Source organism: Doryrhamphus excisus, chromosome 6 (genome assembly GCF_030265055.1).
Source record: "Doryrhamphus excisus isolate RoL2022-K1 chromosome 6, RoL_Dexc_1.0, whole genome shotgun sequence".
NCBI lineage: Eukaryota > Metazoa > Chordata > Actinopteri > Syngnathiformes > Syngnathidae > Doryrhamphus > Doryrhamphus excisus.
The window spans coordinates 10,848,265-10,872,250 of NC_080471.1; the positions used below are offsets into that span (position 1 = coordinate 10,848,265).

The 23,986-nt window shown below is 40.3% G+C and overlaps 1 protein-coding gene across 8 annotated transcripts in view; it reads right to left on the reverse strand.

The window, feature by feature from the left end:
- Nucleotides 1–16,030, reverse strand: part of LOC131131733 (alpha-1,3-mannosyl-glycoprotein 4-beta-N-acetylglucosaminyltransferase C-like) — a 127,458-nt gene extending 111,428 nt beyond the window's left edge. For all 8 annotated transcript variants that reach the window (XM_058076705.1, XM_058076700.1, XM_058076702.1 and 5 more), the window contains exon 1: nt 15,676–16,030. The gene's annotated coding sequence lies outside the window, so the exon portion shown is untranslated. The remainder of the gene's footprint in view (nt 1–15,675) is intronic.
- Between the last annotated feature and the right edge of the window lie 7,956 nt (nt 16,031–23,986).

Here is a 23,986-nt window from a genome sequence, read left to right on the forward strand (position 1 = left end):
GCATGTATGTGATCAGTATTGGTATCGATATGAGAAAATTTCACTCATGGATTATTGGTATCAGTTTCGGCAGCATAAAACCCTGATCGGAACATCCACGATTTTAACAATTTTAGAATTCTATTTTGTGTCGTATTGGTAGCTACCCTGTGTGTATTTACTTATCTCTTCTCTTCTACTCATCTGACACCATGACTATGATTAGTGTTGTGTGCAGTTATCCCCCTTTCATTCTGGACTGTTATGTGCCAAACAATAGAATGCGCCCTCCTTTCATTGTACTGCTTGTTTGCGCTAGATATGCTGAGGCCTATTCTAGCTGTCTTTGGGTTAGAGATAGAGTACATTGTGGACTGGTACAATAGTGTGCCATCTTTGTTAACGCATTCACTACCAAAGATGTATTTATATGTTTCTTTCAAGCCGACCGCTCACTCCGAAATATTTTTGGGTTTTTTTTTTGCATGAGAAGCACAAAGAGGTGATGACGCAGCTCTACAAAACAGCATGTTTAGTGCAGTTTTAAGCAACGAAAACGACCACAAGGTGGCAGAAGTGAATATTAAATTAACTCGGCCTGCATCTCTCCCATTGAAATACACCCTGCACAGCAAACAGCAAGTGAAAAGGCATCTAGCCATGTTGGCAAAGGAGATTAGGCATTGAAGGGAAATTTTAACATAGGCGTGCACACACACAGTCCCTTTACAAATGTGAAAATTGTGAATACATTGTGCTGTTATATTTGTAAATACAATTCCTTGTGTTGTTTATGTTGTTAAATATATCTGGCTAAAATTGTGTCATCATGAAAGTTATGCTTGAAAGACTCCTCCCTTTTTTTGTTGAGAATTGATTGAATTCTACTGCTGATTAGTGAACCGGAAAAAGGCACAAACAATTGTTTTCTAAATATTTTAAATATTGAAATATTGCAAAAAGTCAAAAAGACTATTTTCATGTGAGAAAACACATTTGCAATTCAATAATTCCTAACTCTGTGATAGGCTGGCGACCAGTTCAGGGTGTACCCCGCCTCTCGCCCAAAGACAGATGGGATAGGCTCCAGCACCCCCGCGACCCTCGTGAGGAAAAGCGGTAGAAAATGAATGAATGAATGAATGAATAATTCCTAACTATACCACCAGCGTTGGGCATCGAGTATCAATAGTATCGAGTATTGTTCACAATATCTCCATCAGATACAAGACATCAGTCATAACATGAGACATTATGTTTATTAAGAATTATTTGCCAGTGCTGTTTAGATTTTATGTGATAAAAGCAAATAGATTTACAGCTGTAAAGTCTAATTATAATGTGTGATTGTTTGTAAATGTTACTGGATTTTTCCGTGTATGCTAGCCTTGACCGTCAGTGACAGTCTTCAGTATGTATGTTTTGTTCATTAAACGCAGCTTTCCACCAAGCGCCATCAGCTGGATTTGGTAGGGCACTGCTTCACTTGTCCCGATTGCAAATTTGCGACTGTACACCAACTGAAAGGATGCACCAAAGAATAAAAATTCCTTGTTCTTTGTCATTCACACATTGAGCAGTAAGACAGCCTCTGGCACTTCTAAAGAGCAGAAGCACAGCATCATCAGTACAAAAGCAATAGAGTGCACCTTCAGGAAAAGTGGGTACAGATCTTCAGCCAGCAAATGAACCCTAATCTGACCCACTTCTACCTGATTTATGCCTTACGGGCCCTCGGCAGACACAGCTTTCTCTGCTGGGATCATAAATCTCCTGCACCTCATCGCAGATCAGCTGACCCTACCGTTCTGCCAGACGACATACCCTACCCCCATCCGCTGGCAGCTTTTGGGGATCACCTGGGCCACACGGCAGGCAGTTCATCAGCCTCAACAGACAATGGCGGCAAATACAGCCAAGTAGGCGGATCAGTGTGTTGCTAAAACGCTCCAACGGGACACTCATAAGTTTACCTGTTTGTAAACACTGAGGTCCTGGGGGAACAGGCCGGGGTTTGTACTGGCTTACGACATAACACTCACATGCAAATACATCTCGTCAGATAAATAAATACAAATAAAAAGGGAACATTCGCTCTGTTGTTCTACTATGCTACAAGTGTCCAAGCCTTTCCACAGAGCACTGCATACTGAAAACTTGAAGGATTCTGGGCCTTTTATATTCTTCATATTGAAATTAAACAGATATTGAACAACATATTCTGTACCAAGCTAGTGACTATTCCATCTTAATACGGCAAACAGCCTCAACCCATCAATGATTCTAATAAATAACTGTGTTAGTTGGGAAAAAGTTAAGAGTCAACTGCGAGTGACAAAATTGACGACTTCTGGTTTTGGTTTCCATGCGAACTGACGCCAACAGAAATTTTAATGATAAAAATATGTTATTGTTATTGTTGTATCAAGACTCACAGCATATTGTACCCAACCTGGTAATGTACGCCAATTGAAGTAAAATGTTGGCATACATGTGACGTAAAACCGCAAAACGTACACTAACCAAGGTTCCAAAGTATGTGCCATATGGGATGCCGTCAGTCAATCATACATTAATCATGTTGCAGCATGATTAATGTTGTGATTGGCTGGCAACCAGTCCAGGGTGTACCCCACCTCTCGCTTGAAGACAGCTGGGATAGGCTCCAGCATACCTGCGACTGTCGTGAGGATAAGCGGTAGAAAATGAATGAATGAATGTTGCAGCAACCTGCGATTGGATGGTAACTAGTCCAGGGTGTACCATGCCTCTGACCCAAAGACAGCTGGGATAGGCTCCAGCATACCCCATGAACCTAGGAAATGGATGGATGGATGTTGCAGCAGCTGATTCCCGAAAATCGAGATAAAACCATCAAATGATTACAGAGAAGTCACCGTTAGGAATGGAATATTTAAGGCCTGTGCTTTTGAACAAGACACATTAAAGACTTCTTGATAGCAGAAACGCACAATCGCACAATCATGAGGCCATCTTGGCCAATACAACACACTCTGGTCTCACAGCTTTCCTGCACGAAAAAAACACATAGTTTCTAGATATGTCACCATTTTAACCTGTGTCTGAGGAGTGATTAGCTGTCCAACTCAGATGGGTCCAACTGAGATGGCTCAGTGACGAACATCCGAACAATGACAAAACGGAACACCCATTTCTCCATCTTTCTGATAGAAGTCAGGAAATATATAAAATCGGGATTCCTTTTAAGTGTTCGATTGGAGTGCTGGCATTGCAATTGTTTGTATCGACTCCAGTTTGAATTAAATTGGAAAGTGTCCTGTCCAATAGGGTGTGGCGCTAGACAAGACCAACAAAAGGATATCCAATGTTGAATTCACTGTGTCACCCCACCATGATGTCATGCTGGTGGACACAGCTGTCACCATCTTACCAGCACGTGCAGTAAACAAACGGCACCACTATGAACTGAGCTGGACTGGACAGCTAGGTGGAATTAGCTTTATAGGAGCAATGCAGCCATTTACTGCTGCACAGAGCATCGTGATGAGAAGTGTCGGGCAAAACTAATTAGAGCTGAGGGTGACAGAAGCGGGACAGGCCTCCATAATTCATGAGTGCCATTGAAGTGGTGAAGCCAGATGCGCACCTGAAGAAATGGAGATGCGGAAGCAGAGGGATTACATCCTGCTGGAGACGTCCTGATGTGTGTAGAGGTGTGTATCCCCATCCCAAACGTTGCCAGGGTGGAGGGGTGAGTGAAAAAAGAAGAGGATGTTATCTCATCATCTCTGGCGTTTATCGATCTGGTCCGTGGAGAAAATGCAATGTCTTCAAACGAGGAGGAAGTAGCGCATGCTGGAAAGTGATGTTGTAACACAGCAAATGAGGAAGACACTTAAGGAGAACTGACAGATGCTCGAAAGTGATTGTTCATCAGTTAACACCATAAAGCCCCATACTTTTTCAACTCTAATGGTATATCACTAAAAACCACACCTTCGGTCAAACCAAAGCAGTCAGTGCTAAGAAAAATTGCTCGGTTTATGTTGGGCCACCAGAAGATTTGCACATGTACAAAAGCTTTCAGTCAGCCATTCCAAATCAGTAATCTAAGAGAAAGGTTACCTACAGCAAACATTTGTCCTTATCCACAATGAGAACCTTCGTTGTACGGATGGAATCAGTCACAAGGACCTTCCTGACCTCCACTAGCGCAGATAGACGGGGGAGGGAGGGAGAAAGGTGCAGTGGGGGGGTTTGATGTAGTTAGGTCAAGAGGCAGGCCAACAATTATTGGTGACATTTACCTAACCTTTCACGGAAGATACTTGGAAAGGACACACTTGGAAAAGGATGGGGAACAATTTTTTATTGTTTATCACTGTAATAATACGATATAATACTCGCAAGAAGAGTATTTCAGATACATTTCAGGATGAACCTAAAATGTACTACCGTATAACCATCACAGGTGAACGTATTTTACGCCAGGATGGCGAGATGGATGGATAATTGGATGGATCTGTTAAAAGAAAATATTGTGGAGGACAGGCCAACAGGCTAAATGAAATTATGCTTAAGATCAACTGACAAGATATAATTGGTAAGTGTAAAGTGACGATGAAGCAAATGAAAATAAGCTTAGCAATCCTAATGTATCAAAACAATAGTCTTCATGTTCAGAAATATAACCTGCCATATCCTTAGAAGCAGCTGTTTGTATATGCGAGGGGCAGCGTTTGCATGTGTTTAAAGCGGGGGTCTCAAACTAATGCTCGCAGGACCATATTTTGTGGACCCCTACTTGTTATGGAAGACCCACAATAGACGCACATAAGCACATAACTGGCAGTGACCTTGTCACACAGTGAAATGGGAAAGATACTTATAGGATAACTACTGTACTGCTACTTCTGCAACAGGGAATAACATACTCTAAACACAAAACTTAAAAACACTTTTCTTTTGTTGAATACCACTCCTCTAGTGGCCCCCATATCAATTTGAGACACCTGTATTAGAGCCTTAAAATAAAGCCTGCTTTGTGCTTCTGTGTGGAGTAGGGGTGTGAATCTCAGCACTGAGGACAATTCCATACGATGCCATACGATACATAATGATTTAGTTCAGATCAATGCAATCAGATATGATATGGTGCAATTTCTTGCGATATGATGCAATTCAACATGATGCAAAAAGGGAAAAAAATGGAATTCAGTATGGTCCTACAAAAAGGATTTGGCTTTATTCCTTCTAGGCACTTGGCAGTAAATTCAACTAAAGTGCTGTTTGTCTTTTTCTACTATGCACCACTTCCTGATCATTCTTTTTGCCATCTTAAAACAGCAACAACTTTTCAAAAACAACTTTCCGCACAATTTCACATTGGCTATACAATTACGATAGCAGTGGTTCAGTGGTGGAGTAAAACAATTAAACAATTACTGCGGTAAAAAATACAGTACGCAGCAACAGCAAAGTTAAAGTGGCACTTTCAACATGTTTGCATGTTTGCCGTGCTGCCGTTGTACGGCTTCTTAACGCGGCATTCTTTGCAAATGACGGACATTTTGTCGAGCTTGCCGCCGTTTCCGAATCTGTAGTGTTTCCAAACATACCATTTAAACGTTGCGGGTGGGTTAAAAATAGAAATTTCCTTGCTGCTGCTTGCATGCATCCATGCTGTTTTACTAGTAGCTGTATGTGCCTCACGGCTTCCAACTGTATTCAATACAAAACGCGAAAAATAATGATGGTGCATTTATTGCGCCTGGGGAACAGCATATGGGGTGAAGTTGAACATTAATAAAACGGCGCCTGTATCGGATTTTACCGATAACCCACAAACGCATTGCGATTAATCTAGATTTCACCTGTCAATTGCATCCATCCCAAGTGATTGAGCCGATGCACTTGCATCGCGCGCATGCGCATCAATGTATCGATTAATATTGATTATTTTCCACACCCTTAGTGTGGAGACATTTGCATACGCTAAGCAAGGACGCTTCTACCCCTGTAAAACCTAATAAATAAGTAAATCTAACGGTGTAAGGACTGCGATAAGTCAGCTTTTAGTACATCATTTCTTGTGTGTATACAAGGGCATGCGGTCTATCTTTGCAAACACCATCTCCTCTAGCTTTGGATCAACATTTGCTATAAAAGTTGTTCCATCCAGCTCCATGAACCCGCCCTTTCTTTCTTTAATTGCCATTGTTCACGAGCGACTAACACAGCAAACATCATGAGCTGATGAGTGAGTATCATGATCTTTGTAAAGCTGTGTGCACGCATGACAGACCTACGTAAGTGGTGTACACACATAACAATATTCAAATCATCATTTTAATCCACGCATGACATAAATGTATTTGAATTTGACTCCAATCATGTGGCCCAATCAGGCAAAAGGGACAGATGTGGCGTGCAGGCTTTGGCCAGGTCTGGAGGTGCAATACAGTAAAAAATACCAATAATTTCAATAAATAGACAGGCTCCTAAAATAAATAAAGAACATTGGCTGAAGCCACAGAGAAGAATTTTTGTATTAATTTGAGTGTCATCACACTGATATTGCATATTTATGTTTATATCTTTTTATATAGCATATTGCATTTTAATTGACCTGCAGAGGAAGAGGATGAGGAGGAAGAGGAACAGCTGCAAGTGTTTTATTTAGCACAAGATGTGGACACTGGAAAAACATACTGTAGCTCCAACTCAATGAATAAACTGATCAGTGGTTGATTTTGACAAATAAATGACTGAATTCTTTCTTAACAGGACATTTTAAAAATGGCATAAGTTTTGTTGGATTGCTGTGTGAAACAACTGGAGTCCAAAAAACCATCAAATTAAATCATTAAGTCTGGGCGATAGACTCACTGTGTCGGACTTACTTACTCAGCCAATATTCGTAATCGTCAAGCGTGCTCACGTGTGCGAAGAAGTCAGACATGAGTGCGAGGACAGTGGTCTTTATGCGCTCAGAGTAAGTTTTTACACGTCAATTTTAGCATCAATGTGACGCCATACTGACACTGACACTTCATTCTATGATCTGAACATACACAGCAGTACCATTCCAACACCATATACTGGATGTATTTTCAACCCACACACTTCTCAAGCTCGTTCATCCTGTCTCATTCTTATTCAGGGACACTGCGAACATCACAAAAACAGCTTCATAATGCAAACTCTGGTGCCTAAAGGGTTAATTCAGATGTACAATTGATACATTTAAGTATGCTGGAAATTACACTGAAAATATTACATTTACTTTAAATTACGTGATGTCTGTGAACACAACCCCTCATTGCTCAAAATAGCGTCTTTAAAGTGTGATTTGAGCGTTCTATTACTTTTAAAGGGACTAATGATAGACAAAGGTTTTTAGACTTGTGCATCTTTTAGCTTGATTGACATATTCAGTTCATTTGGAGCTCTTAATACATACAAATACATATCATCATTTATCTTTCTATTAAGTACAGTAAAAATTGGCATATTTCAGTCATAATTGTTAATGGTCATTAATCATGATTCATTCATTAAGAACTGTGATTATTCTGATTAAAATATTTAATCATTTGACAGCCCTACTTATTATGTATTGTGTACAACTATTACAAGAACAACAAATGAAAAGGACGAAATGAATACAGATACAGATTCATTTTTCAAAGAGGTTGTGAACCATAAATACGTATATTAGCACTCAATAAAGCCATTAAATCTTATGTACCTTTACGCATTCCCACATAGTATCAACATTAGGGAGAAAACGTGATTTGAAACAAAAAATACAGTATAGTCCATCTGTTTGAGATGAATGAATTATCTATTTGTTCAGAGTGACGATGGGAGGAGATGCGTTCAAGGACAATCAAAGAAAGTGCGCCACACGCCGCTCATATTAAGCATTCAAAAACTGGGGGATTTCTGACTATGTTGTTTTTGAAGCCACCATCCACCACTATGAGCCTGGACTTTGCTTTGCAGAGTGGTTGTGTACCAAATAAATATGCACATTAGCGCTATAAGTTCATCAAATCATACATTTATGAATTCCCACATAGTGTCAGCATTTTATAACAAATATGAGGCGAAAGAAAAAGAGCAAAAATACAGTATGGTAATAGTAGTACTGTCGTAGTACTGTGCCATGTGGGACAAAGTTAGAAGGTGCGTTCAAATACTGTCAAACAAATTGGGACAAAACGCCACTCACATTGAACATGCAAAAACTATGGAATTCCTAATTGCATATTATATTTTTTTATGTAATAATGGCCCATATTTCCAAAATTGACATCTCCTTTCATAACATTTGATGTAGTTATCCTTGTAGTTGTGTTTCAAATCGTTCACCAAATAGAGATTTACATCCCTACCTATAATAGCTAAAAACTATTTTTTAATCTGCAATTAAAAAGGAGTTAACTATGGACGAAAAATGTGATTAATCATGATTATATATTGTAAACGATTGACAGTCCTAATTAAAACTTAAATACTATACAAGTATAGTCAAGGTATTCGAATGATACTTAAATGATCATATCAATATACGTACATATAAACACACTTGAAAAATAAAGTGTTGTTGCTGATCAAAGTGTTTACAAATTAACAAAGTAGCCAAAAAGTAATACATAAATAAACTACTATTTTTAGGACTATTTTTGAATAGATCTCTCCTGTAAAGCCTACAATTAAAAGTATAATAATAACAACTGTCATAATTATTTAGATCCCTTTAGTTCACTTTAGTTACTGCAAGTTGTAGCTCTCCTTTTGCGATCCCGGACGACTCCATGCTGTCATGAAGTTAGGGTAAACATGAAAACACATGACAACCAGGAATGGTTAGGAAGGCCAGACGTCTAAATTCATAAGGTTGGTCGTTGCTGGAGAAGCTTTCGAACGTCTTGCCTTCATCGACCGGTTAGGCTACTGGCCTTGTCGGCTGCAGACCCTTAAATTGCACACAGCCCTTATCTTTCATTATCAGAGCAAGACCCCTATGGGTTTAGATGCTATCCAATCAGAGGCATGACAATGATGAGGTCATATATACTGTATGTATGTCTTGAGGAGATGGGGGGGTCAGTAATACACATTCAGCTTTGCTCCCCTTAGGAAAAACACAAAGAAAGCAAAAAGCTTTCTGGTAACAAGCAACTGACTCGACCTCTGGTGACCCCTGGTGGGCCGGCAGCAGGAAATAATGAGGCGCTGTTAGCCTGGGGGGGATCTTTCACATGAGCAGGACGCCTGCGGTGTCCTGATATGACGCAATGCCTCCAAAGCCTGACCTTGGTGATGTTACTGCTGGACTTTCATGTGCTCGTTTCATGTTGAGCTTCTATGCCAAAAATGAGCAAACTCCGGCCCACAGGCCACGTTACGGTTTTGTTGTTTCCAAATTAAAAGTCAGCTGGAATAGCGGCATCTATGAAAAAAATAATGTTTCCAAATATCGAAGTGGTTACCATCAGTCTTGAACTATCTAAATAATTCCACTCGTTTCTGAAGCTAGAGACTCATTAATACTTGAAACTACCGATATATGGGTCATTACGGTAATCATAGGGACTGGGCACAGCCTCGCCAAGAAGATGAGGCCGTGATGCAAAGCAGCGTGGGTGGTGGGAGGGGTCTCTGTTTACAGAGAAGCACAAAACTGTGTGACAGCCAGGGCAGAGAATCAAGCTTTCTACAACAAAGTTCTACAGAAAAGCCAGATTTTATCAGACATTTGGGATTTTTTTGACGGTTGGTTTTCATGTTTCACTGTGTTGTTTCTATGTCACATTCTATTCAATTCCATTGAGTGGTCTGTCATTATACCTTGGTATAACACTTTCGCCACAATGTGATTTTATATACTGTACATATTTATATGCAAATATAAGTATATATAAATAATCCTAATGCCGAGTGGTTAGCTCGCAGGCCTCACAGCTAGGAGACCCGAGTTCAATTCCACCCTCGACCATCTCTGTGTGGAGTTTGCATGTTCTCCCTGTGCATGCATGGGTTTTCTCCCGGTACTCCGGTTTCCTCCCACATTCCAAAAACATGCTAGGTTAATTGGCGACTCCAAATTGTCCATAGGTACGAATGTGAGTGTGAATGGTTGTTTGTCTATATGTGCCCTGTGATTGGCTGGCGACCAGTCCAGGGTGTACCCCGCCTCCTGCCCGAAGACAGCTGGGATAGGCTCCAGCACCCCCGCTACCCTAGAAAATGAATGAATAAATAATCCTTACATAATACAGTGGTGTGAAAAAGTGTTTCCCCCTTCCTAATTTCTAATGTTTTGCCACATTTGTCACATTTAAATGTTGCTGATAATCAGATAAATTAAAATATTAGTCAACGACAACAAAAGTGAACACAAAATGCAGTTTTTAAAGGAAACTTTTTTTATTATTAATGGAGAAAAAAAATCCAAACCTACAAGGACCTGTGTGAAAAAGTGATTGTCCCCTAAACCCAATAACTGAGTCACCCTTGGCAGCAAAACCGCAATCAAGCGTTTCTGATCACTTGCAATGACTCTCTTACAGTGCCTTGGAGGAATTTTGGCCCACTCATCTTTGCAGAATTGTAATTCAGCCACAGTGGAGGGTTTTTCACCATGAATTGCCTTTTTAAGGTCATGTCACAGCATCTCAATACGATGAAGGTAAGCTGCTCCAAAGTCTTCATTTTGTTTTTCTTCAGCCATGTCCTGCTGCAGAACCCAAGTTTATTCGGGCTGTAGTCACAAACAGATGGGCGGACATTATATCTTCTCACAGGTCTCGGGGAACAACAAGATGTTTTCAGGCAAAATTGAGACTTAAAGGGGACCTATTATTCTTTTTCCACTTTTCTGACCTATAAATATAGTTAGAATGTTGTATTCACGTGTTATACGATGCCAAAGTTTCAGATAATGAGTTTAGAAGTGAGCCCTTAAAGAAGTTTTGGATGGCTCAAAACGCTCGGTTTCAGATGGCGTTGTAAAACTGGAGAGAGGTGTGTGATGTCACACATGGGCGGGCTTCCTTATATGGGCGTGGCTGTAGGCCCGATACACTCTCTGCCCTTCCCCAAGCTCTACTTCGCCAGCACTACACCAACGCTTCTGTTTACGTTGTGAGCAATGGCTCATCGGAAGTGTTTATTCGGGTGTACATTTGTTTACAATTTTTAATAACGCATCAGGTGAAAACGGTTGGATTTCCTGATTCCCTACCAGCAAAAGAAAAATATTTTAATCTGTCAACGGCATTTTCACACTATTTTAAAAAGATAAATCACCATTTATTATCAACTCCTATACCATTTATCAACTACTACAAAGTTGGCTTTGCAGCTAGTGGTATAACACAGGAAGCCATTGGTAGTGTGACCAACCACAGCAGAGTGGGCATGCCTGAAGGCGTGCCGTGGGTGGAATAAATTAAAACAATTTTTGCGGGAATCACAAAATCGAAAGAAATACAGCTGGAATAGGTGCAGATTTTTGAAGATTTAAAAAGCTTTCTTTGCTGGTTATTGTGTGTAGCTGCTCTATAGTAGTCCATGACTCTATACAAAGGGCTGAAAAATGAGCATAAGAGGCCCCCTTTAATGTTTTTTTTGTTCAGCAGTAGTTTTCGTCTTCAAATTCTGCCATGCAGGCTGTTATTGTCCAGTGTCTTTCTTATGGTGGAGTCATGAACACTGACTTTAATTGGGGCAAGTGAGGCCTTTGAATGTTGTTGTGGGGTGTTTTCTGACCTCTTGGATGAGTCGACGCTGCGCTCTTAGGGTAATTTTGGTTGGCCACCCAGTCCTGGGAAGATTCATCACTGTTCCGTGTTTTCACCATTTGTGGATAACGGCTCTCACAGTGGTTTGCTGGAGTCCCAAAGCTTTAGAAATTGATTTTCTAACCCTTTCCCACCTGATAGATCTCAATTAATCTTAATTAAATTATCTTTTTATCTTTAAATTATCTTTCTTTTTTTAACAGGGTGGCAATCACTTTGTCACACAGGGCCATGTCGGTTTGGGTTTTTTTCTCCCTGCATTTTGTGTTCAGGAAATCAGGAATGGGGCAAACATTTGTTCACACCACTGTATATAAAGTAACTGTAACAATATGTTACATACAACTCCATATCTATCAGATTGCGATGGCACCGCCTGTGCACAGCCCGCAGATGTTGGATCAGATTCAGGTCTGGACTCCGGCTGGGCTATTGCATAACTTTAATCTTCTTCTGGTAGCAGAACCATGAAAGTATTGACTGTTGTTAGAAGCTGTTTATAATTCCCTCCACCTTGACGAAGACCCCAGTTCTAGCTGAAGAAAAGCAACCCCAAAGCATGATGCTACAACCACCATGCTTCACTGTAGCCATGGAGTTTTTATGGAGATGAGCAGTCTTGTGTTGACAACAAACACACCGTTGTAATTACGGCTCACATGCATTTGGGAGATTCCAAGTGGCTTCCATCCACACCATGACCCAGACGTATGAAGAAGGCAAACTGGCAGTACTTCCTGCAGCTCATTCAATGTTGCTTCCAACCTCATGGCAGCCTCCCTGACTACTTTTCTTCTCGTCTTTTCATGGAGGAACGTCCAGTTCCTGGTAATGTTACTGTTGTGCCATATTTTCTCCACTTTACGATTTCACTTTGTGCCATTGTCCCATTCCCCAACATCAGTGAGCATTGTAAAACTTACATTAACAAGCAGTAAAAGGCAACACAACATAGAGCCTGAGTCGCACATACACAGCCGCACTAGGATGTTCTGCTAAACTAAGCTAATGCAGCTCACTTCAATTCACGTGCCATGAGAGACGTTTTTTTCCACCAACATTCTCCAGTGTTTCAGGCCACAATAACAATGCATTTAGTTTTCACCAAACATGAAAATGTAAATAGTTCATGGTCTTATATTTGTGAATAAATTGTTATTTTTCATGTAAAACAACAATGTTGTTTATGTTGTGGCATCATTGTTTAGATGTTTTGGAAAATGTATATATGTATATACTGTAGCTTAATTTGTCAGCCTGAATGTTATGCTTGAAATTCATACAGTAAAGTCTCGTTATATCGATATTGTCGGGAGTCGGAAAAAATATCGATATAACCGGACTGTCGATATATCCGATCCTGCGCCGAACTGCATTAAAAGTGGGCAATAATGCACTCGACATTGTTCTATAGTATAGAACAATGTCGAGCAGCTTAAATCAATCTTTGCTTAAGGATTTCAATACCAAAAAAGAACACGGCGAACTGCTGCTTCCAGTCAACTTTATTTTTCACACTTCCACCACCAGAGCACAGCACACACACCGATTCCCGCACTTCCTGGTTCACAGGTCATGCTCAACCCGCCCCACATAGCTGGCCAAACACATGCCTGCAACAGAAGAACCAACTGCGTTCGTGGTTTCTCTCGTGTGTATAGAATAAAAAGATATCTGAATACAACACAATTAAATACATGTATTTGTACGCTTGTGTCTTCGTTGGAATAGGTGTGTATGCTATGTCAGTTGGTTCTTCTGTTGCAGGCTGTGCAGTGTGAAAAATAAAGTTGACTGGAAGCAGCCGTTCGCTGTGTTCTTTTTTGGTATTGAAATCCTTAAGCAAAGATTGATTTAAGCTGCTTTTGTATCGATATAAGCAGACCAAATTGGCTGGCGGGAGATGAAAAGGGCATCGTAGTAACCGGATTATCATAATAACCGGGTATCGTACTAACGGAACTAATTATATCATAAAAGACTAGAAATTTGCCGGGAAATGAAAATAGTATCATAATAAGCAGTAATTCGTTATAACCGATATCGATATAACGAGACTTTACTGTACATTCACTATTTTTTTGTCTTTTTGCAAAAACTTACCTATGCTCTGCTGCTGGTTCCAATAGAAAGGAAGGTAAAGACTTTTCTGACCAAAGATGAGATATAATATTTATATTAATATATAATATATATATAATATTTATGCGATTCATTCTCCAAAATGTGATTAATCACAATCAAATCCTTGAATCCATTGACAGCCCTTTCGATTGACACTCTCGCTTATATATATAATATTTCTCACTATTAATATAATATTTCTCACTATTTCTCATGTGGTTTACATATATAACTAAAGTAACATTTACTGTGAGAATTCTTTTCCAATGCATGCTATGTCCTATACTGACACAATACTTCAGGGCTCGACAATAACGATGTACCGATGGCCCGGGGCAAGTTAAAACAAAATTCGGGCAAGTAAATCCAATCAGTGATATTCCCGTCGGGCAAGTGCACTTTAGCATGCCGTACTGCCAAGAGTTTTTTTTAAAGCGGTTCTTGTTGGGTGTTGGTAAAACACGGACTGCGTAATTCCGCTGATAATTTGCAAACGAATCCTTGCAAATCTTGAAATGGACCAATCAGAATCGTTTATTTAGACCGCGGTCCGTAATCCACAGTCCGCATTTTACCCACACCCGTTGTTCACGATCAACCAATCAGCGATCGTTTGACTACGAAAACATCCATCATGGCGTCGCTGCCAACATCGTCTAATTCTGAAGGAAACAGCAAAAAGTGATGAACCAGCCTCCTAAACAAGTATTTTTTTAGCGGCAGCAAATCAAATGAAGGCACAAGTGAGTGAATCACATTGCTGTGACAATTTGAAGTGGTCACAATGAAACACCACCGATTAGATCCAATACCAAGTGCTGATTTTGCACAAGCTACAAAATCTAGCGCTTCCATTTCTATGTGTATTTTTATCACCTTTGCTTCACAAATTATTGTTTGACCATTGAGCTTTTTTCTGGATTAAAAACACTTTACTAATACACAAATGTGTCTATTCAATAATGTTTCATTGTGGTGCACAACTTATAAATATCACTGCTTACTACGACTACGATGTGTAAGGTATTATTTATTTCATTATTGTATTTATTTGAGATTCTCATGTGATGCCACAAAAAATTACATGATATCATTATGGCAGTCTTTTCATTTTACATGGGGCAAGTTCGGGCAAGTAGTTCTCACCTTAAGGATTCCCCATGGGCAAGTCATTTTTGTTTTTAATGTAGAGCCCTGTACTTAATAGTAATAATATTAGTAATACTTAATACTAAATTCTACACAAGAGAAAAGTCTGTTTGTGACTTTTTAAAATGCATAAACAGACCTAAACTGTTGATCCCTGCACTATATTATTTATGTTTTTCTAATAAGCACTGCAATTGGCTCTGGGATAGGCTCCAGCATACCCCTGTGACCCAAAATGAGGATAAGCGGTATAGAAAATGGATAAACAGATGGAAGGTTTACTCTCCCATTTAAAAACCCATCCATCATTAGAGTGATAGTGTATGTTTGATGCAGTTCAATGTGCATCACCGCTACCTGTAAATGTGTAAAATTGTTTATTGACAAATGACTTTTGGTAAGCGTCTTAAAAGTAATTGATCAATGATCTGTTATGCTCATAATGATGATGATAATGATTATTAAGTCGATGTTTGGAAGACAAATTTCTTCTACCTTCTCACGTTCAGACCATGAAGACTAGACGTTGTGTGCTGAGCTCAAAGTTCTGACTCGGATTAAAAACATGTCAGCCTTCTTTTCCACGTGACCTCACCTGAGCATCAATACGCCCGCGCACGTAACTCACCTTCACATCAGCACACAAGCAAGCACGGGAATGTTGAGGGAACGTGTGGGCTCCGGTAAAAGAAGCACCGGGCGATGCCGTCACAAAGCCCGGGTAGTCGTGCTGGATTCGCGGCCAAGGACTGTAGCGTCGACGAGCGCCTCCGCCTCGTAGTCCTCCTTCTTCTCGCCGTCTTCCTCCTTCTCCGCCTCCTGAGTTCTTGTCCGGTGCCGACCTGGGTTGACTTTTTTGGCCGTCCGAAGCAGAACCGCATCCCAGAGGTGCCACTGCTCCTGATGCTGAGCGGCGTCTGCTCTCGGAGCGGGTCCTTCCGGCGGCAGGAGCTTGGGAGGGCGGTGCAAGCCGATTGGCGCGCTCCAGCTGTGCACGCGTGTGACGAGGAGAGCGAAGCCTGGACCTACCTGTCCACCACACACACACACACACACGCTCTCTCTTTTTGAACACAGAAGATGGAACTGACCTAACTCCGTGGTTTTCGTTCTGCACAGATAAAGCTGATAGAAAGCATCTGAGCATATTAAAATATTCTGAATTTAAAAAGTTTAGGCATTTCCATAATTTCGTTCTTCAGTTAAATACAGTTATTGTGAAATTCACCTTCATCTGTAAAAAAATAGCATTGTACCAACTAGACAACAAGTTATCTTGGTCATTTCATACATAACTTACGTTCTATTGGTATTCAAAGTGCACCCTGGAGGCAATTTGGGGCCCCTCAACCCTCAACATTAATTTTGGTATTGGTACGTGTTCCATAAATGACCCATTGATCATTGCACTAAAATTAATATATCTGCTCCTGCATATGCTCCTGTGCAATACTATGTGTATATTTTGGATATCTTGTATATATCTTGTTAAATTGTCTTTTTTACTTTACTTTAAATACTTTTTTTGTTTTTTAAACTTGACTACTGCACTGAAAGGAGAAGCTCTCCAATTTTGTTGTCTTGTATAATGACAATAAAGGCCAATCCATTCCATTCCATTCCATAAATTCAATAACTATATGGCCTGTATTGGATCACTATAGGAACATAGGATTAGGCACACACAAAAGGACTAGAAATACATAAGAAAAATACATAAGTGGCCTGTGCATTCGGCCCATGGTGGAAAAAGTTTGGACACCCCTGCGCTCGGCTGTTGCCACGGGGCAAGGGGCTCCGCTTCGACAATACCAAGATGTCTTAATGTAAAAACATCACAATAAATTATTTAATGGAATCACCTGAATTTGATGTGACACGGGCCGCACCAAATTGACCCGAATGCAAAGTCCCGAAATATTTTTCTATTTCATGCATATTCTAGCACATGTGCCAGTTATACTGTAATGAATTGAAGCCCATGGATTGGATTATTTGCGGCCCCGTTGCGACCGCCGGAAGCATTCCGCGTGATTTAAATCCCTGATGTAGGCTCACAGTGGCTCCATGAGGTGCAGCTTACGACACTACGGAAAGAATGCGTTTGGGGTCTAACACTTCTTTTGCACTCTCATATCATCCATTCATTTTCTATACCGCTTATCCGCTTATATGCTGGAGCCTATCCCGGCTGTCTTTGGGCAAGAGGCGGGGTACACCCTGGACTGGTGTCAATCACAGGGCACATATAGACAAACAACCATTCACACTCACATTCATACCTATGGACAATTTGGAGTCGCCAATTAACCTAGCATGTTTTTGGAATGTGGGAGGAAACCCACGCATGCACAGGGAGAACATGCAAACTCCATACAGAGATGTCCAAACAGAGAATCTAACCCAGGTGTGGCCTTAAAATGTAGCAGATGTTGATTAGTTCATTTTATCAGTGAAGACAGAATTCCCATTGGCTGTGAAGCTATCATTGCTGAATTTATTTGTTGTTGTTGCTGACTGGAAAGGATGTGCATGGTAAGAGGTCTGCTGTTGATACGAGAGTTTTGAACTATTTTGGTGCTTTCCTAACTACACTTCGAGAGCATCAAGATCAGAACAGATTGCTGACACACTCGACTTGAAAGGTGAACAGGCGAGAGGTACAGATTCTTGGAAACAGATGAGTTACAAGTGCTGGCAGCTACTAGCAAGGCAAGCTTCTGATGTTGAAAGCCATTGTCTAGCACCAAAGCCAAATAATAAGCAAAATGATACCATTGCTGGAAGTCCAAGTCCATAATCAGAACCAGGACCCTTTTGACTGATGAATGAGGAGGCTTGATACTAGATGATGCCTCAAAGAATGTAAATCAGAGTCTGGTACCCTATTTACTTGTAGATTGCAAACAGTGGATGTTATTTATTTATAGGAGGAGAGATGTACTGTAGATACTGCTTATCCTCCCGAGGGTCGTGGCGGGTGATAGAGCCTATCCCAGCTGTCTTCGGGTGAGAGGCGGGGTACACCCTGGACTGGTTGCCAGCCAATCACAGGACACATATAGACAAACAACCATTCACACTCACATTCATACCTATGGACAATTTGGAGTCACCAATTAACCTAGCATGTTTTTGGAATGTGGGAGGAAACCGGAGTACCCGGAGAAAACCCACTCATGTATGGGGAGAACATGCAAACGCCACACAGAGATGGGCGAGGGTGGAATTGAACTCGGGTCTCCTAGCTGTGAGGCCTGCGTGCTAAACACTCGTCCTGGCGCCAATCAATGTAAAGCTAAGGTAGGCATATTTTGTTTGTTTACTCTTAAACACACAAAAAGTGATTTCAGTATACTGAAAACCAGCGAGGTAATGTTTGCCATTACAAACATTAAATTATACTTATTTACTGATGAAATGACGCCACATAATTGGTAAGTGATTTGTGGGCAACAAGCTAACAGCTCCATCATTATCCATCATATGCTGAAGCCTGAGTTTTAAAAAATCTTCACTGTGGCTGAAGTTTTCCAAAAGCAAATACTTACGTTGGCATGTGGGCGAAAGGCCCAAACATATAGAAAAATATGCAATTTTTAAGCATCCTTATTCGTGTAAACAGAGCAGAAGAAAATGCAATAAATTATTTTTTTTATGCTGTTAGCCACTGGATGGAGGTGGTTGATTTACAATGGAGAACCCTGAAGGGAAAAGCCGAAAGAGAAAGAAGAAGGCTGTTAGCCACCAGAAGGAATATTTGTACATTCACAAAGACTTTATTGTCATTGTCGGCAGGACATGTAACACAGAGGTCTCAAACACGCGGGCCACGGGCCAAATGTGGCCCGCACGACACTAGTTTGAGGCCCCCGCCTTGATATGAAAGTTTAATGTTAGTGCGGCCCACGCAAGTTTGATATGGATGATGTATGGTATCATGTACCCAGAAAAAATTATTACGTTTGATTAATGTTCATGTTAAAGGTTAAATAACTGTTAATAGTTATCCTCCCTATCCGTGTGGAAGTGGTAGGTTTTTGGCTATTTAAGTTTAAAGGAAATAACTTGAAGGCTACCATTTAGGTCGCTAGCTCTCTAGTTTGCGAGTTAGCATGTGTCTCAAGACCCTGCAGTTGCGCAATATGTTGTAAATAAAAGAGTATAAATGTGACTATAGTCGTGTTTTGTCATGTCTACAGGGCTCTAATAATGCTTTGTTAATTTTAATCTGAAAAAAATAATTTGTCTACCCACCAACTATATGTGGTTTCTTAAGTTTTTATTATTTGCCGTTTTATTATTATTATATTTATTTATTACTGATTGATTGATTTTCTTTATTCTTGATTTGTTTATTTATTTTTCATCTTATTTTTTGCAGAAAAATAAAAATTAAGATATTTGAGAACAGTGGAATGTTTTATCAGAGCTTTTATTGTAGAAAATTGGAACCAAAGCAAAGTTTATTCATTTTTCTGTTTTTAATAAATGCGTTTTTTGGTTTTTTTTTAAAACCTGATGCGGCCCAGTCTCACCCAGACCCTAGCTCCAGTGGCCCAGGTAAATTGAGTTTGAGACCCCTGATGTAACAAAATTACAAAATTGATTCTGCAGCTTTGATTGATAAATAAAGAAACAAGAATGTCAATAAAATGATGGAAAACCATGTCAACAAACAAAAATCCTTTATTATAACCAATTCCACATTAAGTCTCTGGACAAAGTCACAAGTAAATGTCCAAGCAATGGCTAGTTTCCGTTTCAATTTTGGTTATGTCAGCCACCACTTAACGTCAACGGATACAGTGTGCAGACCCTATGCACAAGTATAAACAACACAACCTAGACAACAAAAAACAGCAAAACTCTGACCCCTTCAAACAACCAACCCTGTCCAAAATATCTAGAAATCCTGATGAAGTGAGTTTTCTCATACCAATTGTTGCTGAGTATTGAGAAATATCCCTTGATTAAGCCTTTTCTGACATTCTGCCCAACTAAATAATCAAAAGTATGTCTGATTATTAGTGCTGATATCATATCAGATCGACATCAGTATCGTCTGACACTCAGTATTGAATTGGAAGTGAAAAAGTTATGACACTCCTAATGTTTGGTGTAACTTTTTAGATTGTGCACTTGTGTCTAATGTTGTGTCCAGTGAGTATGTGCAGCATTAGGATAAGGTGAGTTGTGCTGGTGAAATGAATATTTGGTGCGTGTCTGAGCAGCCATCAGCAGCACATCAAAAATGCATTAGAGATGTTATGTAATCTTCGGGGAATCTCTGAGATATTTTAGCAATATTTCTGGACTAAGGAGCTTTTTTTGTGCAAGGTTCTGCAGGTCAGAGTTCACTTAATAGAGCTTCCATCTCATAGTTTGAACTTTTTACACCAGCGGCGGGAAATGAAGCAGGCTCTGCTTTGGACACAGAGCTCTTTCTTATTTGTCTGCTCTCAATGTCTAAGATGCGGCGACACATCAGAACATAAATCTACATAACAATTGCACTCATGAGCAATTTGCACTTGACTAATATGCAGCCCACCTTTTTAAACCTTCATTATTTCCCATAACATTTGCATACCAAACCACCTTGGAGCTGATTAATAGTTGCAGATTGTGAAGTAGACCAAATTATCTCCACCTTCATCAGCTTCCACATTAAAATGCTGATTGCACGTCCATGCATTATTAATAGCGATCCCGTAATTATTCAGCAAAAGTCTCCGTTCTGTTTAATGACTATGTTTTAATTTTGAATAATTTCACAACACATTTCAACAAGGGATGAATGGAAGAATGTTTCATTACTTTTTTTTTTTTTTACAACTACTGCTCAGTGGAATTGTTTACAGTTACTGTGTTGGATTTTAATGTTGTATTTTTTATTCTTATTTGTCCCCGTGCATGCGTGGGTTTTTTTCCCCGGGCACTCCGGTTTCCTCCCACATTCCAAAAACATGCTTGGTTAATGGGGACTCTAAATTGTCCATAGGTATGAATGTGAGTGTGAATGGTTGTTTGTAGGTGATTGGTAGCCTTGTTCATGAGTATATCCGTTTGAAAATATACCTGGTCAGTTAATTATAATAATAATAATTGTAATTGAATTAGTACAGTGTGTTTTCAATAACCAGCATTATTCAATGTCCTAACTGCAATACAGTCCTTGAATGGAGTGTACTTTTGTAGGGGTGCCACTGTATTTGTTAAATTCACACTACAGTTGCACCACCACTACAACTTTATTACATTTATAGTATAAATATAGCATCATCAGTTAGCATCATTTCTCTTTCCTGATCAACCTCCATTGAATCTTCCTTGTAGTATGTTTTTTTTTGTACGCATGTATAAAGTTTACTTTTGCAAGTGTACGAAATTTGCTGCTTTGTATTTCTAATGACTGCTTATTACTAATTACTGCCAGCAGACATCTGGCATGGTGCTTCACTTTCTTCACTGCCAGCATGCCCTCATCACAGTGAAACATTGTTTATTATTTCATTACAACAGTGAACCTTCATCTTCAAGAAGCTGTATTGTTGTTGTTGAATTCAACCCAATGGCAGTAAAAATGGCAGTAAAATGTTACGGTTGTGGAACGAAGAGACACACTTGGAGACAAAAAAAAAGTGGAAAGCAAAGAAAGTCTTATTAAAGTCATAAAAAACACACCGGATCAAGCCTTGAAATCCCAAACACAAGCAGCGGTGAAGGAAAATAAACTACTGTCACTTCATAGGCAACACAGCGTTAGAAAGGGTGTTGGAATACAAGCAATCTTTGTGTTACGACATTTAAAATCAATTAAAATAAAGATGTATCTTTGAACATGTGACATGATCTGCTCTTATAAAATAGACAGTGATAAGTAAACAGCACAATGGTCTCATTATTGTGGACAAACTGTTGTTATTGGTCAAAAGTGTGCTGTTGTGTTCCAGTGTCGGCTGGGCTCTCCTTGCTTGAGGTAGGACATTGGTAGTGAAGCTCAGGTCAGAGGAGACCTCGGGGCCCAGTAGGAAGCTTCAAATAATCCGGAGTGCCAATTAGTGGAATGACACATCACGACACGTCACACCTCCAACAGTTGTGGTTGAATCACAGCAGCCGCACCAGAAATAGCCCAACCCTGCCGAAGCAACACCAAAAGTCAACATGGTGTTTGTGTATTTTAAAGTGAGAAAAGCGTCCTCAGGGTCATGCGTGTTACGAATGGTGAACGTTGATGGAACACCTTTTCATTCCTCCACGATGAGCTCATGCTACAATTTCCCCCCCTAAATAAGTGACGACTGTTCTACCTTAAAGGCTAAACAAGGTAACACTGTTCCCTGAAGAAGAGACTTCCATTTAATCTCACTTGTATTTTGGAAAAAAAAGTATCAACCGTGCTGCACGGTGGTTAGGGCACAGGCCCGGGTTCGATTCCCCGCTCAGGCATCTCTGTGTGGAGTTTCTCCGGGTACTCCGGTTTCGTCCCACATTCCAAAAACATGCTAGGTTAATTGGCGACTCCAAATTGTCCATAGGTATGAATGTGAGTGTGAATGGTTGTTTGTCTATATGTGCCCTGTGATTGGCTGGCGACCAGTTCAGGGTGTACCCCGCCTCTCGCCCGAAGACAGCTGGGATAGGCTCCAGCACCCCTGCGACCCTCGTGAGGATAAGCAGTCCAGAAAATGGATGCATGGAAGTATCCACCATTAGTTTTGGTCATTAATAATGATGGTTCTGTATGTTAACGGTTGGATTCATTTTGGGTACAGTCATGAATTTGTCATCTTGAATTAGATTTTTTTAAATGCAATAATAAAAAAGCAGAGAAAGAAGTTTAGGAATTTGGGAAAGGAGTTTATTTAATCATACCCCAAATGGTACCCATGAGCCTCCTCTAAGCCTCCATCCATCCCTGGTTCAGGTTTTGGCTGAGAAGCATGTCTGGAAGTGGGGGGCTAGTACTATCAGCTGTGCAACTGGTGATGCAAAGTTCCCTCCTCCTCTGGCTTTGGCGTCACGTCAGGCGAATTAAACACACACTTCTTTGTCGTCACATCAGGTGGACAAAATGCTGCGGTTCTTGTTCCATCTCTTTCCATGCAGTTTGCCCTGTTTGCTTTATTGCCACCTATACATTTCTAATTTGATGCACCTGTCGCTCATTTGTGTCTGATTATTTAGTTGAGCCTTTGGCGTCGGTTGTTTGTTGGAGCATTTTGTCACGCTGAGTACAGGTAAAAGTCATTTAGGTGCATGGAATTAGAAACGTAAAGACGGCAGAAAACAAAACAGAGCAAACTGTAAGTAATACAAAATAAGCGTATAAAACCGGAACTGAGGCATAAAAGGGAAAAATAAAACAGAGAACGTGACAACACTGCTTTCATCTTATGTCCTTGTCTTTGTAGGTTTAGATATTGAACCGGAAGACTTTGTGTTCCTCAAGAGTACACTTTGTACTAGACGGACTAGCACTATCACTAGCCAAGACTCACGCTAATCAAAGGCTGGGCTGAACAGTATTTGTTTACCAAGCAGATGCACACTTCATATGTACCGTACGAAGTCAGCATGCCTCTGGACTGAACCAAAACAGCAGATTACTATCACATCCCTAGTAAGAACTGGTTACACTCATATCGTATTAGCTGTCAGTAATCATACATACTAATTGAAGAGTTTATTCCATGTCTTTACCCTCTATTTTGGCACATTGTTTATGTAGGCGGCACGGCAGACGAGTGGTTAGCGGGCAGGGTTCAATTCCCCCCTTGGTCATCTCTGTGTGGAGTTTGCATGTTCTCCCCGTGCATGCATGAGTTTTCTCCGGGTACTCCGGTTTCTTCCCACATTCCAAAAACATGCTAGGTTAATTGGCGACTCCAAATGTGAGTGTGAATGGTTGTTTGTCTATATGTGCCCTGTGA